This window comes from Parambassis ranga, chromosome 2 (genome assembly GCF_900634625.1).
Source record: "Parambassis ranga chromosome 2, fParRan2.1, whole genome shotgun sequence".
In the NCBI taxonomy this organism is placed as follows: domain Eukaryota; kingdom Metazoa; phylum Chordata; class Actinopteri; family Ambassidae; genus Parambassis; species Parambassis ranga.
The window spans coordinates 37,950,866-37,966,000 of NC_041023.1; positions in this window are offsets into that span (position 1 = coordinate 37,950,866).

Below are 15,135 nucleotides of genomic sequence, written 5' to 3' on the forward strand. Positions count from 1 at the left end.
CCCTCAACTGTATTTTTGTTTATTATATATCTAGTAACCTTACAGATTGGAAACGTGCTTTGAAACAGTCTTACGCCACCTTTACAAACTCGCTCAATTTAAGAGAAAATAAGACTGCTCACAATTCATAGTGAGAAAAAAAAAGAATTCACATCCTGAAAAATAATTTCAAAAACACATAAAAGACAAGGTTATGGCCTAGACGGTTACAATTGGAGAATCAATGAAAAAAACTTGTAGGAAGAACTGTGAGTTGTGAGCTCGGGTGCCACTGATTGGACTTTCTCCTGGATTTGGACTCAATTATGTTTCTCTTTTATTTCTCAAGTTTAAGTGTGAAACCTCTTCATCTCTTCATCTACCCTAGGAAAAAAAAAACAAATCCAAAGTTTCTCATCTGCAGCTGTCATTAAAAATTTTTGTGCCAAACATCTTTGGAAGTGCATTTAAGGCGTATAAATGAATCTAGTATAAACAAAAATGGAAAAAAAAATGGAAAATAAGTAAGCCAAGCCAGTTCAGTGTACATGTATTTAGACACAAAACAGCAATCTTTTCTCAATGCCCCTGACAGCATCCTTGGAAAGATTTAATTTTCCCTCAAGTGCCTGCCTCCCATCTCTTAGAAAAGTCTGTTGTCGCGTCTCCACAAGGTTCCCCCACTCGGAGGATGCCATTCTCTTCGGTCTGAGTTCAAGTGTCTAATCTTCTGTGTCTCAAGGTCAGCATTTGTATGCACTCTTAAGTGTCTTGATTCAAACAAATGAGACAAGAAAATTAATCGGAGGCAATATATGAAGTGTTGACTGTGTGTGTGTGTGGAGACAAAAATGCAAATTATTGTGTGTGCCCAACTGAAGTCGGTAGAGGTAGAGCTCAGCTGCTCAGGTCCCGGGCCTGATGGGACCAAGAGAGGGATGAAAGAGAAAGATAAAAGACAGGGAGAGAAAGGTGAAAGAGGGAGACAGATCACTGTGCAGAGCGGAACAGTCACAGGTTGTGTGCGTGTGTGTGTGTTTTTTAAGTGTGTGTCTCAGTTTGCCTCTAAATGTATAGATGTTTGTGTCAATTTATTGTCTTTTTTAGCTATCAGGTTTGGTCTGCTTCCTTGCATCTGTACCCCAAACATCCAAATTCTGGTGACAAAGTAGTGAAAGCAGGTAACACTTGAGGTCAACATCTATATAAAGTAGCTTGGTAGAAAACTAGTAAGCCATAAAAAGTAGCCAAAACTACAGTACCTCCAACGGCCACCCGAGGGTGGCTCCAAAACTGAGTCAATCCCCCCACACATCCATGTTTTCTTTTGATGGCAGACAAAGTGGTGCAGACATATGATGGTTGGTGCTAGCATGCTAACACTGCAATACACAAACAACAGCAGAATACTGTAGAGGATGAATATAAATCAGGCCGTGAGGATTAAATATTCCACTTGTTGTCACATACATGTAAATAAAGCTTTGCACAAAGGTTCCCTTGTGGTTATGATAAAAAGGGTGTTGCTCCTTTGTGTAGGCGCTTTAACGAGTCCATAAAAGTGGCATGCAGCAGTATGCACTGACTATAAATTTAATTCGATAATGTGCACTATATTCTACGCTGTCACATTTTGAAAGGAGGGTGTCTTTAAAATTGTTAACACTGTGAAATGTTCCGGACAAGTTGATGTCAGTTCATCCTTCATCCATCCAGCTATGAATGAGAACATTTTATGTTTGCCATTCATCCCTTCCTCTACTTCTCTTTTTATTCTCTGTTCCCTCACATGTATTATTCACCCCATTTGGCAGCCAGGTTCACACCTAAATAAACCTCCAGCCGTGTTGTCACTCCCTCCTTTTTTCACTCCTCTCTCTGTGTTTGTATCTACTTCTTATTTAATTTAAACCTCTCAAACATTAGGTGATTGATAAGCCTGATACCTGATAGAAAAGTCTGTGTGAGGCCAAGCTGCTATAGGAACATAAAGCAGGACGTATGAAGGCATTAATGAAATTGTGTGTGGACATGTTCGTTTTTCCCACAGGCTGATTCCAGATGGCCTCAAAGACTGTAACATCACATGCACACTAAGTGATGACCCACCCCTGAGACCAGTCTGTGATCAAACAAAACACATGAAAGAAGAAAGTGGAATCAAAAATGTGTGGTGGAGAGAGGCCAAAACCTGCCTCACAATAAGAGCAAAAAAATGGATTGGATTTATATGTGTGTATCTGACTTGATAGGGCAATTTTTCAAGATCAGGAAGGCACCCCCACAAAGCCAACACAAGAGTGGTCAGTGTTCAATCAATGCTGGTAAGTCATCTGGTTCAGATGTAGCAAAATGGGCCCAAACCATGATACTACCAACACCAGATGGGATAGGGTTATATACTGAAATGCAGTTTTCTACCATGAACACTATGGTTGTTCAGTGTTCTTTGCATCTTTGGGTCACAAATATTGCAGCGAGACATTGTTATAATCTTCACTTTTGTTGGTTTTGTTGACTAATAAGACCTCGTTCACACTGGGGAAATCAATCTGGCTAGAGCGGGATTCGGGCCGTATCTGGATAAATCTGGATAGTTTTTTCCAAATCTGAACAACGCGAATCTGGATATATCTGGTTCGATTTCAATCCACCTCTCGGAGGTGGATCTAGCCGGATTGGCTTACATCTGGCTCAGGTCTGAACACAAATGCAGCTAGCGAATCCCGCTAGCGACGGGATAGTGTCCAGGACGCGTGAAAAAGCCGTATGTAAACAATCGTCGAACTACGACAGCTTTTCTCCGAGTTTATTTTCGACAGGGCTACAAAACAATAAACTGCTTTTTGAACCGAAAAAAACAAAAGAATGAGCATCACGGGACACAAAAACGCATGTGGTATGCGCACGCGCAGTTCTACCGCGGCCTGAACGGACTCTGTATATTGCGAGGCGCCACCTAGCGGTTTGGAGGACAACAAACCAGCTGGGTTAAGCCGGATTGAGCTCAGAAGCGTGTGTGCCAAATTTGAAAAGAGGTCTAAACATATCCAGGTTAAAGGCTATCCGAAATTCAATCCCACTCTAGCTGGACTGACTTTCTCTAGTGTGAACAGGGTCTTAGATCCTTGGGTTGTCATCTGTGTCTTGTTTAGCTTTCTGTATTTCAGTCTTTCTTCGTTCGTGTGCGTGTGATGTACCTGTATATGCTACGTGTCTGATCCTGTGTCTTTGCTTCTTCCTCGTTTCACTTCAGGTTTTTTTATTGTCTCCTTGGCCTTATTTTTGAATAACGCTCCCCTTCTGTTGGTTTGACTTTTTGTATCTGTATTTGGGTCCTCATACAGTTGATATAAAAATGTTTGAACGTAAGATCTGGAAAGAAAAACGACTTTCTTTCCACATTGCTGCAGCTCGCTGACCATTCTGTGCCACAGGGGCCGAACAAACACTAAAAGACGAAGCTAATTGTTTCACCCAGAGTCCATTCTGTCTCCCTCATTCCTCTTTACTTGGACCGGTCCTTTCCATCATTTCTTCTAATTTCTCTCAATTATTGTCCCCTTATGCTCCCTCTCATGGCTATCTGTGTGTGGCCTCCCTGAACTGTACGGCCATTTATTGCCTCTTGCCTGACTCATTGGCATGCATTAAGCAAAGTACAACAATAACATACGCACGCGCACACACACAAACAGACTTGCACAAGAAGACTGTCTTAAATCGAGGACATAGGACCAAATTAAAGGTAAAAGCGCTCTTGGTTTTCTTCTTTTCACCGGTTGTTCAAAAACAAGCCATGCTCAGCGTCCTTTTCCCTCTCTCTAATGGATTTTTGATTTTTGCACAGCATGCAACACAATTAGCTCGTCTTTCTTTTTTATTAATGACACATTTACTCTTTTCTTTTCCCTCGCTGTTGTTTATTCTTGCACTAAATTGAGGAGCCACGAGGTCTTAAAAGTGGACGGCAATTGTGTAAATGTGAGGCCATAATAGCCATTTAAATAGAATTTGGGCTTATTATTTTGGGTTTTGTATGAAAACTTTAAAATGTTCTGGCTTTATGTTAAAAAAAGTACATAAATCTATCTATAAAACAAGAAATATCTGGAAATGTCACCATACAAGACAGTAACAGGTATCACAAACAGAAAGTAAATAAACTAATTATTAAATCCAGCAACCATTCAGTGTCACGGTTGACCTTCCTTCCACACAAAACATGAGGAAGAAACACTGCTATAATAAAGGTAATATATATATCTATAATATATGTTTACATGTATGACCTTTGTTTGGTCAACCTCTCAAAGAGATTTTTGTCCTGAGCAGGACATGAACTGGGCTTTTATGATGATTGTTGATTGAGGACATAAACATGTGTTTTCTGTGTGACCCTCGCTGATTCAGCGCAGGAGACAGAAGGTTTCCGGTATCAGTGCACCACACGAGGTTACATAAAAACTGTGCTTTTCTGATGAGGACAGGCTGCCAATTTTCAGTGCTTGTAATGGCTTGCAATGATTCTTCCCATAATGCAACTGCTCCATGCTCACAACTATATTCAGAGAATAAGTATAGGATTATTAATCTAATTAATCTATAGGACAATTATGATATCAGGTGACAACACATCTTCATACACACAAAATAGGGACTAATAAAGGTTTCTTAATCTTAATCTTATTCAAGCTGTATTCAGATATATCTAGATAGATTTTTTCTGAGTCTGAACAACGTGAATCCAGATTGATTTCAATCCACCTCTTGGAGGTGAATCTAGCCAGATTGGTTTACATCTGGCTCAGGTTTGAACGCAAATGCAGCTAGTGACGTGATACTTCCGGGTTCACAGGGACAGTGTCCGGGTCATGCACAAAAGCCGTATGTAAACAACCATTGAACCACGACAGCTTTGCCCTGAGTTTATTTTCGACAGGGCTACAAAGGAATAAACTGCTTTTTGAACCAAAAAAAAAAATGAAAGAACGAGTGACACGGGACAAAAAAAAACGCATGACACATGCACGCATGCAGTCCAACCACAGCCTGAACGGACTCTGTATATTACGAGGCGCCACCTAGCGGTTTGGAGGACAACAAACAAGCCGGATTAAGCTGGATTGAGCGTGGACACACGTGTGTGATAGCCAGATTTGAAAATAGGTCTGAACATATAGAGCTTAAAGGCTATCCGGATTCATATTTCACTCTAGCTCTAACTTTCTCCAGTGTGAACGGGGTCTAATTGGCCTATGCTCTGATAACACCAGCACCAACACCACCAACACCTTCTACCTGCTGAACACTTCAAAGACGAGGGGATTCCTGCAAATTTAACCTCTAACTGGTGGCAGATGAGGTCACACAAGAGATTTTAAAGTGTTTTTAATTTTGAAAATCACATTCATTTATGAGGTCCCAGGATACAACAGTTGATGAAAATCAAGTTTGACTGAATAGTGCTTTTTTTATCACACCACTCCAAGCAGCTTCAACAGTCTTTCCACCTGCTTCACACTTCAACACAATGCCACATGTGGCCTTCACGTATAAGAGTTTTCCTTCCTCCATATTCTGGTTTATAACTCATCCCGCTTTCAAGAAAACACTCCTACTTGCGTCCTTTGTTCTCACTGCCTTTATTCCTTTTGTCATTTTCCCTTATTGTCTTTTATCCTCTCTCATTCCTGCAGAAATCTACCACCAACACACAGACACCCAAACAGACTTCCCCTGCCAGGCAGAGGACGGCCATGCTGCCGCCGTGCCACTGACTAACTTCTGGCACAGAGCGCTACAGACACGAAAATCCCTCTCAAGGAGCAGATGCTTACTTCCTCTTGACATATGCCCCAGAGATGGAGCAGGGAAAGGGAGGAGATATTAGAGAGGGGGGAGGGTGTTAATCTGGAGAAAGGGGGACATGAGGATATAGTAAAGAAAACAGCTCAAAAGGAGCATGTTTAAAACAATGTAACAAATTTTCAAAACCTAAATCCCTTTTAAAGCCATTAATAGTTTTAAGAAAAGCTCTCACTTTGTAATAAATACGAGCAAAGGGCAGGGTCGGGGTCACAGTGTCAGAAAATGAGCTGAGAGGACAGTCAGCTTCTTCTCTGCTAAAGGACAGATGGTGTGATGCGGTGAAAGAAAAGATGGAAAAAAAGGAGGATGATTTTACTGCTTTTTAACTCACATTCACTCTGTTTGGCTGGGATTAAGCACAGAATTCCATTTTAGGGATCTAGGCGGAGACTACAAGGCTGACCCTGGACCTGCTGGAGGGATTATATCTCCCAACAGGCCTGAGAGGGCCTGGGGATCCCCCAGGAAGAGGAGCTGGAGGAAAGTGCCAGCCCCATGTTCCTAACACAATCCTGATGGATTAAGCAGCTTGGAGATGGATGGATGTTTTAGAACAGCTTTCTGCTTTGAAATGTGTGGACAATGGGTCCATACATGATGCTGTGAGTGACAACACATAATCTTAGTAATTAGATTACTGGTAAAGTTCATACAGACACAATGTACTCATCGAAAAGTATGTATGAACCAATGTTTAAATGTTAAAAAATATAATGAATATGTCTGAATACCTACACAGTATAAACATTAAAAAACTAGCAAGATGTAGCATCCACCTCAGCTCTAATTTGTATCTTTCTTCAAGGAATTAACAACACAGAAACATGTGCACACCAACATTCCCATCAACCCGCACTGCTGCAAGGTGAAATCTTTTCATTAAAGAAAACAAACACACACACTCACCGAGCAAGCGGCAAACAGCAAGTCTTTCATTAATACGCACAAGAATTTAATTAGCGGCTATTGATAAGCTTCGTCTGTCTTAAGGACGTGTTTGTTTGTGAATATGTATATGCGTGTGTGTGTGTGTATGTCTGCGGATCTTGAGCTCGTTATGCAGTCATTATACAGTTATCTTCTTGATTTGTGAAGCATGAAGAGGAGAAGCGTGCATGGTGTAAGCCATAAACACGGTGTGTTGACGGATTAGATGGGTGTTTTTAATCATCTTAATTAAGCCTAATTGTTATTTGTTGAATATGTGGCATTTATGAAGTTCATAGGGATATAGCGCATACTAATTAAAATGCAAGATCTGCATTTTATTACAAGAATCTGTGAAGAAAGTGGCGTCAGTTTGATCAGAGAGTAATGACACACAGTGCAGATTATGGCTAATAAACAAGGATACACTGATGAAACTGTAACACAGAGGCGGATTATTGTGCCGTGTGTGTGTGTGTGTGTGTGTGCTATAAGACGATTCTTCTGTGTCTGGGAAGAGTCTATTGAGAACAGTAATTACATACTATCATCTCTCTGGAAGATGTTCCAGGATCACACACACACACATCCAAGCTCCTGCCAAAAGACAACACCCAGGACTCCCCTCCTAGATGCACCTGAGGATAGAAGAACTGTCACCACACACATCCTCACACCTGAGTACGCTGCCGTGCCAGCAAAAGGCCACAGCACCGTCTGTTCACGACACACACACCTACCTTATCTCACGCACACACACTCACTACATCTCTATTAGTTTCCCACTTCCTGTGTTCTTTTTTAGACTTCTCAGTGAAGACACACACACTGTAAGAGGCAGCTCTAATCTCTAATCAAATACAATAATTAATGTTTGAAGTCACTCTGTGTTGGACAGATGTGGACTAAAAAACAGTGCGGTGGGCAGGTGTGAGTAAACACACACAACAGTTGTGTGTGAGTGTATATTATGTGAGTTAATTGTCTAAAGAAGTAAGACATGTCCTCATGTATTATTAATACAATCACATATTTAGCAGGTTGACACCTTACCCAGGTGGTGCACACTCACACACACACATTGAGCACACACATTGAGCTTGTAATAAAATCCCTGGTGACCTGAAGATGAGGAGGACAAGAAGAGGAGGAGGAGGAAGACACACCTGTTGTTAGCTTTCTTCCAGATGGAAGTTGGGACGGACGGATCGAAGGAGGAGACAGAAGGAGATCCTGCGAGAGGAGAGAGATTTCAGGCATTAATAATGGATGACAGATCCTTAGAGACCATGTTAAGGCATTAATAATGGATTAGACTCAGCTGGATGGGGCAAGGGAACACCTCAGCAGAATGTAGTGTAGAATGTTGTAGAAATATTGTGCACTAATTTTGCTGTTTTGTGCACAAATCTATCTTTGAGTCTATTTTTTGGCAAACCCCTGACCCCTCCTGGGAGAGATTTCTGACAACAACACACACGCAGAGTCAGCACAGCAGTAAATATCATTATCAGTGTGTTAGCAACAGTAAAATATCCAAAAATCATATAAAAATCAGAACATAAAGCAACAAAACCTGTGTATTTTTTTTCAACCAGTCTCCTACAGTCTGATATATAATGGGATGTTTTCAGAGACATATCATTACAGCACAGCTCTTAAAAAAAGAACAAGGTAAACCTTCAATTCATTCAAAATTACAGAAACACACCAAAACATTTCCTGAAAGAGGCCAGAGGTGTAGTTTCCAATGAGAGCGGTTACATGGCAGACTGAAAATTTGTGCATAAGAGGAGCGGCAAGGAGAGGGCGCAAGCTAACTATCACTTATACACACACACACACAGATGTAAAATACAGATGCCTCTACAAAAACATATTTGTGTACACAATAGATGTTGGTGTAGCGCCAGTTGAGAAGGGGAAGGATGGAGACACACACACACACACACACACACACTTTCTACTCACTTAAACTAAATGTCTGGCCTGATGGTGCAACAAAGACCTCAGCTTGTTGTCTCTCTCTGGCCAATATGTGTGTATAATTGTTGACACACAGCTGTACACACAGATCAACACCATCTACATGCATGGCACACACACGCGCACACACACACATGCACCATATGGGTGTATAATTACAGTGAGTGAAGCAGCACTAAAGAATAATTACAGAGGCTGGTTGGTTTTGTTGTTGTTGTTGTTTCCAACAAATAAACAGTACACAAACAAGATGGAAGGGGTTGAGCCGCGGGTCGCACCGTCTCCGGGATGGATTGCTGTTCTCTTTTACGTGTTTTACCAATCTGTTTGAGCAAAAATATGTAGACGACTTCCACTTTTTGGATAATGGCAGCAGGAATTTACAGGTGTCGGGTGCAAGTTGAAGTTTCTCCAGTTGAACATGTGTTTTTTTTTTTTATCTGTGCCATTGCAAACATAGCTCTCAGGTCTCATGCTCATTGGTTAAAAGGTGGGATTGACACATTTTCCAGATTAGTTCCAAGTTCCAAGTACAAATACATCCAAATAAGGAGTGTCCACATACTTTTGGCTAACTTTATTTGACTCTTTGCATAATTTTTTCTGTTCTGTTTTAAAGAGTTCATCTCCTTTTTAGACTTACTTTTACTGATCCACTTTTTCCTCTCTCTATGCACACACACACAAACACACACAGTGCCCAGGCAGTCACCTGCGCTCAAGGTAAATGGAGTGTGAGGTTTTACTGGTGCTGTGATTGCGGGGTACGGCTCAGGAGGAAATAAGTGTTTAGTTTGTTTACGTGCTATCAGACAGCAGGTGGCGGAGTCAGCACACCACCTCTTGACCCACACTGGGGAGCGAGGTGGACCGGGGTGCGGGCAGGAAGGGGAGGGGGGTGGTGGTGGAGTGTGGAAAACTTGCTCGGAGTGCCGTCTGTGTAGGTGTATGTCCATCACTATCTGGCAAAAGCCGGTGTGTAATATAAGTGTGCAAAGTGGTAGGGGAGGTGTGAGGTTGTGAAGGTGAGGGTTGTCCCACTGTGTCAGACAGAAAGAGAGAAAGGAGGGAGGGAGCTCTCTTACATGTGGGGAAAAAAAGGAGAGATGAAAAATGGCTGATAAATGAATGCAGCTTTGTTCTACAGAAGGGCCGGGATGAGCGGCTGATGAAGAGCTAACTCTTACTGGGAAATCACAGCTTGGCACAGGTCTCTGTCTTTCATTTGTTTGCTCTTTATTCCAGTTCCTAACCCTCATTTTTTTCTTTTCATTTTACTGTCATCAACTTTTGCTTGACATCGCCATCTAGCTACACCAGTGTACTGCACATACATTTCTTTTTTAAATATTTTTTAACCTGGGTGTTTCTGCTCTAAACATTCTACATAAACATGGATGTCAATAGGGATCGATCCACTTTTGGAGCCAGCCTCAAGTGGCCATTTAATGATCTGCAGTCTGGTTTCGCAAAGCAACGTCCAACAGTCATTAACAGCCCCTATCATACAAGCAATGAAGGCTTCTGTGATAGATGTGACACAAAAAACATAATATATGATTTTGGCATAGTTATAACTTTGCATATTACAGTAAACTACTTCAGAAAAATGTTTTTCAGTATTTCCACGACACTCATTTTGCCTTTGTGGTTTCAGACAGAAGTGACAACCTACTTGAAACCTCATTCATCTGTGAAATTCCTCCATAAGCACCTAGTGGCATAAAAGCATCCTGTAGCCCTTAATGCACTCAAAACTCTTTGGAAAATATAATTTCATCAGTACTATCTTTGTCATGGTACCATAACAGTGCAGAACTGACAAAATAACATTGAGACCTATGCAGTAAAATAAAAGGCTGACAGAAAAACACTGTTAATGTGATTGCTAGAATCACGATCTTAAATACATTCCTTCTAGACATGTTTACTTCAGCTAGACTGAGCTTCACCATTTAATTACTTGTGTGTGTACGTGTGTGTGTGTGTGTGCATATATGGCTCTTGTGTATCTTCCTCCTCATGTGTGTTTAACAACCCTATTACTTGTTTTTTAGTCTAAACTTCTTCCATAAACGGGAGCACAGCTCGGCTTTGGATGGGCCCCCGAGGCATTTCCTTACGTGCGTAGTGACGGGGGAGGGCAGGAGGTAAACCTCTGTAATTCAATTTCAATTAAAGGAGAAGAAGAGGAAGCTTTAATTGATTGTCGTTATGCCAAAGTCCTGCATGCGTGCGTGTGTTCGCTGTACACACACACACAGATGTCCTACTTTCTCCTTGCTTGCAAGCAGGACGTTTTACATCAACACTGTATTTTGTTTACTAAATGTTATATACATAAAATCCTTCAAACTGTCTTTTTAAGTGTTTAACTAAAAAAGATGATTTGAAAAAAATTGCTGAAAGATTAATTCATTTTTATCCTTTGTGAATTTTATTAAATATAAAAGTCAACAAACTCAATCAAACTGTTTGTTTAAGCTACTTTCCCTGTTTATTCTAATGTGCCAAGGGCTATCATTATAATACTCCACGCAAATATGGCAACATTATTACACTGAGCATAGTTTGATCCCCAAAGTGATGGCCACTCAAAAAAAAAAAAAGTCCTGCCTGCCCGCCTGCCTACTGCATTGTGTACAAAACGACACGGGTCAATGAGTAGATGTGAAAAAGGGAGAAAGCTTTTACTAAGTTTGTTTTTTATCCTTGTTTGTGTGCATTATTTGTGCTGTGGATTTTTTATTTTTTTTGTAATCGGCATCTCCTCGTCCCTCATCTGGCTTTTTTTTTTTTTTGGCTCCGCTACAAGGCGTTAATGAAAGCATTTGAAGCAAACATGTTGATTTTTGTTTCCATGGGGATCCAGAAGGCCTGACAATGTCACAGAGGCTTCGGCCAACAGACTGGTGAAAAAAAACACTGCTGCCTTTTTCCCTCCTTCATTCGCATTGTGTCCCACTATTTTCCCATCTTCTTTTTCTTCATCATGCTTTATTTTTTAACTCTGCTGCCTCTCTTGTTTTCCTGTTTTTTCAAGCAGCCCTTCAGCTTTATTTCTCTCTTTTTCTTTGCCACTTTTCTCTTTCCTTTCTGTCTCTGACCCTCTCCATCCTGCTCACTCCCTTTCTTCCTTTGTTGTCATCTATGTGTGAAGAGCTGTGATAAATAAAGACAAACGTAGCAGTATTTGTGTGTGTGTGTGGTTTTGAGAGACGGACGCCAGCTTTCTGATAGCATTGTTAGCCTCTCCACCTCTCCTCACTCCACTGCACATCCAGCTACAGGCTTTCTTCCCTCCCAACACCCCTCTCCATCCCTCCACCCGCCTAGGCCCTGAGCCAGGAAGGCGGCTTCGGGGGCCAGGACGGAGGCTTCATTGTGGGGCTGCAGGGGGCGTTGGTGCTGGAGGATGAGGACCAGGGATCCAGGCCAAGCCCCAGACCCAAGACCCTGATCTGGCTTGCCAGCCGGCCCACTAAAGGGCTTTCGTGGTTGGGCACAACATCAGGGCGAGAGGGGAGGTGGAGGCTGGAGGTCTCAGTTGCGGTAATGGCAATGGCTAGATTAAGACCTTCTCTTAGAATGAGCACAATGGAGAAGGTCTACAGCAAAGCCGCACACACAAGTGCACACACATACACGCTGCCCCTATTCAGCTTCATGCATGTTGCCCATCAGAGGCAGAAAAGCATGAATAAATACATGAGCAGTGTAGAGCTCCATAGGTCTGATAAAAAGAAAGAACACATGAATTACAGGAGCTGAAAGAAAAAAAAGGAAAAAAAAGAAACATGAATAATTTTGATGGTTTGTACTACAGTAATTGTGACAAGAGCAAAAAAAAAGAGGGAGGAGAAAGATTAATTATGAAAATCCTCCATTTCCCTGAGCTGAAATGGAATAATTAGGAAAAGTTAGGAAGTCTGAATTAATTGTAAACTTTCAGGGTCACTGCAGAAGCTGTATCAGGGTTACGGTGGCACACAGTTGGCCTGGCTGCTCTGCTGTAACAGCAGCATGCTGCCATTTCTACACAAAATAACTAGGTGTTGTTTCTATAACTGATAATGCTTGTATTATTTCAAGCATATGTTTTTTTTTAGCTTTAATATACACGATGCATTCACTGAACAATGAAAAGTTGGATAAAAATGTTTATTGTCATAAGAATGCTAAAAATGAGTATGTATAGTTTAAAATAACACAACAAAACACACACTTGTCCCTCCATTCATAATGTGTGATGTAGAGTGTTGTAGGGATTCAGGGTGAGAGGTTAAGGATTACATATATCGACCAATGAGCACATTATTTTGGAGCAAAGGGACTATGCTAAATAGCTGTGTAGCTGAGCGCTAAACATCTTAATTTCTCCCAAAAAACTGTCAAGATTATTAAATGCAACATAAGAACATAAAATCACGTGTGTTGCTTTATTGAGTGCTGTTCATTTTCCTTTGTGTCAGCTAATGTCGATGTTTTTGGTCACAGAGGAGCCGAGATACCTGGTAATATCTGCAATAAGACCTTTTTCACCACCTCTTACCTCTTCACATATACTAGTACTTCTGTAGTCAAAAGTGTGCATGCATGTGCGTGTATGTGTGTGTGTGTGTGTGTGTTTGCGTCAGAGCTCTCAGAAAGGACCCTGGGACCCTCCTCAACAGTGAGAGCTTTTAGCTCTTCTTCGCTAATGTCCTGAATAATGGCATCTTGATGGAGAGCGAGCAGACAAAAAAAAAGAAAGGGAGGAAAGGGGGGAGAAAAGGGAGAGAGAAAGAGGGGGAGGAGATGGAGGAAAAAGACAGAATGATAAACCTCTGCATCCATCTGTCTTTACCTCCAGACCTCCATCAGGAGCTGGCCTGTCATTATTCCCCCTCTCTGCCAATCTATTTTCATTATTCCCTTTTTGTGTATTTTTTCAGCATGATGATGATCAGGGAATTTACTTGCTCTTGCAAAAAGACACATCTCAGTGTGTACATGTACATTGTGTGAGTGCACCTGTCTGTCCACATATAAGGAGTCCTTACATGAGCCTTTTAGCAAAGTGAACTTTTGATGACATTGAGGCATTACATGGAAGAAAGGGGGATGTGCTGTTTTTAGTCTCAGCTGCAATAATGGCTTCTATATGCTGTCCCTCACAAAAGCTCCTCTCTGCTTCAAAGTTGGAGAAGTTTCTTGACATGTACTTTTTCTACAAAAAGGACTCTATGTGTGGAGTTGGAACTGCAGGAACTTGCAAGACAAGCCAGCTTCTTGTTCTGTGCCACAAAAGAATCTGATTTTGGGCCACATTATGAAGCTTTGTGTCACACAGAGGACATATCCTCATCTTATGTCACGTTTCATGTCCAAGTGGCACCTTGATTTATTTATTCCACTGATAGAAAACTTGCATTTGCTTCACACTGATACCTCAAAAGATGCAAAGCTTGACCACAGTTGGTGTGTATGTGTGTGTGTGTGTGTGTATGCTTAGGCTGTCAGTTTGGCTCTGTGGTTAAATCTGACGAAACGAGCAGCGGGGCAGTTGATTAAAAACCTCAGAGCTGCTATTTGGGTTGTAAGGTCACACTGGGATGCCAGTGTTCAGCTGCACTGAGCAAACTATAGGGACTGTTCAGGGTGACTGACCGTGACTAGAACACACACACACACTCTCTCTCTCTCTCTTGCTCTCTCTCTCTGTCTGTCTCTATCACACACTTTCTGTCTCACAGTTTCCACCTTCACTAGTAGGGGTCACTGTCACCTGAGGTAAGTAAATACAAGGATGTTAAACATTAATATGCTTATTTTTCAAAGTGCAAAAAATCCCACTATTAGTGCTTCTGTGGCTTTTTAGGAAACTAAACTCTTAATATAAATATGTTTACATTATTTTTAAATGAACGTTTATTCTGTGCTTTCACAGTGCAGCAAAACAATTTAACACTGTCTCCTTTTCATCCTAATCCACCTATATTTTTTGGCCTTTTTGGCTGTGCGTCGATTCAGATACACAAAGACCAAATATTCGCGCTCATATGAAAAGTTACCAAACTAAAAAACAAAATGGCATCACCCTGGGCGCGATGCTCAAATAGGTCATAGCTGTTTCAGCGCATTGTTGAGTGCGGGGAGGGGGAGGGGGGTTTGTGTGCTTCATTGTGGTGAAGTTGAGTTGCAGTGTCTGTGCCAAATAATTGGCAAAACGATCCTTAGAAAAGCTGGGGCCTGATTGCCTCTGCATGCAAGGACAAACCTGTGTATGCACGGAACACACCTCTGTCTCCTCAGGGAAAATATTTACAATGGAATATTTGACTTTTAATACAGCATTAAACCACACGACAGGGCTGCGGGGTGCTTGAAATA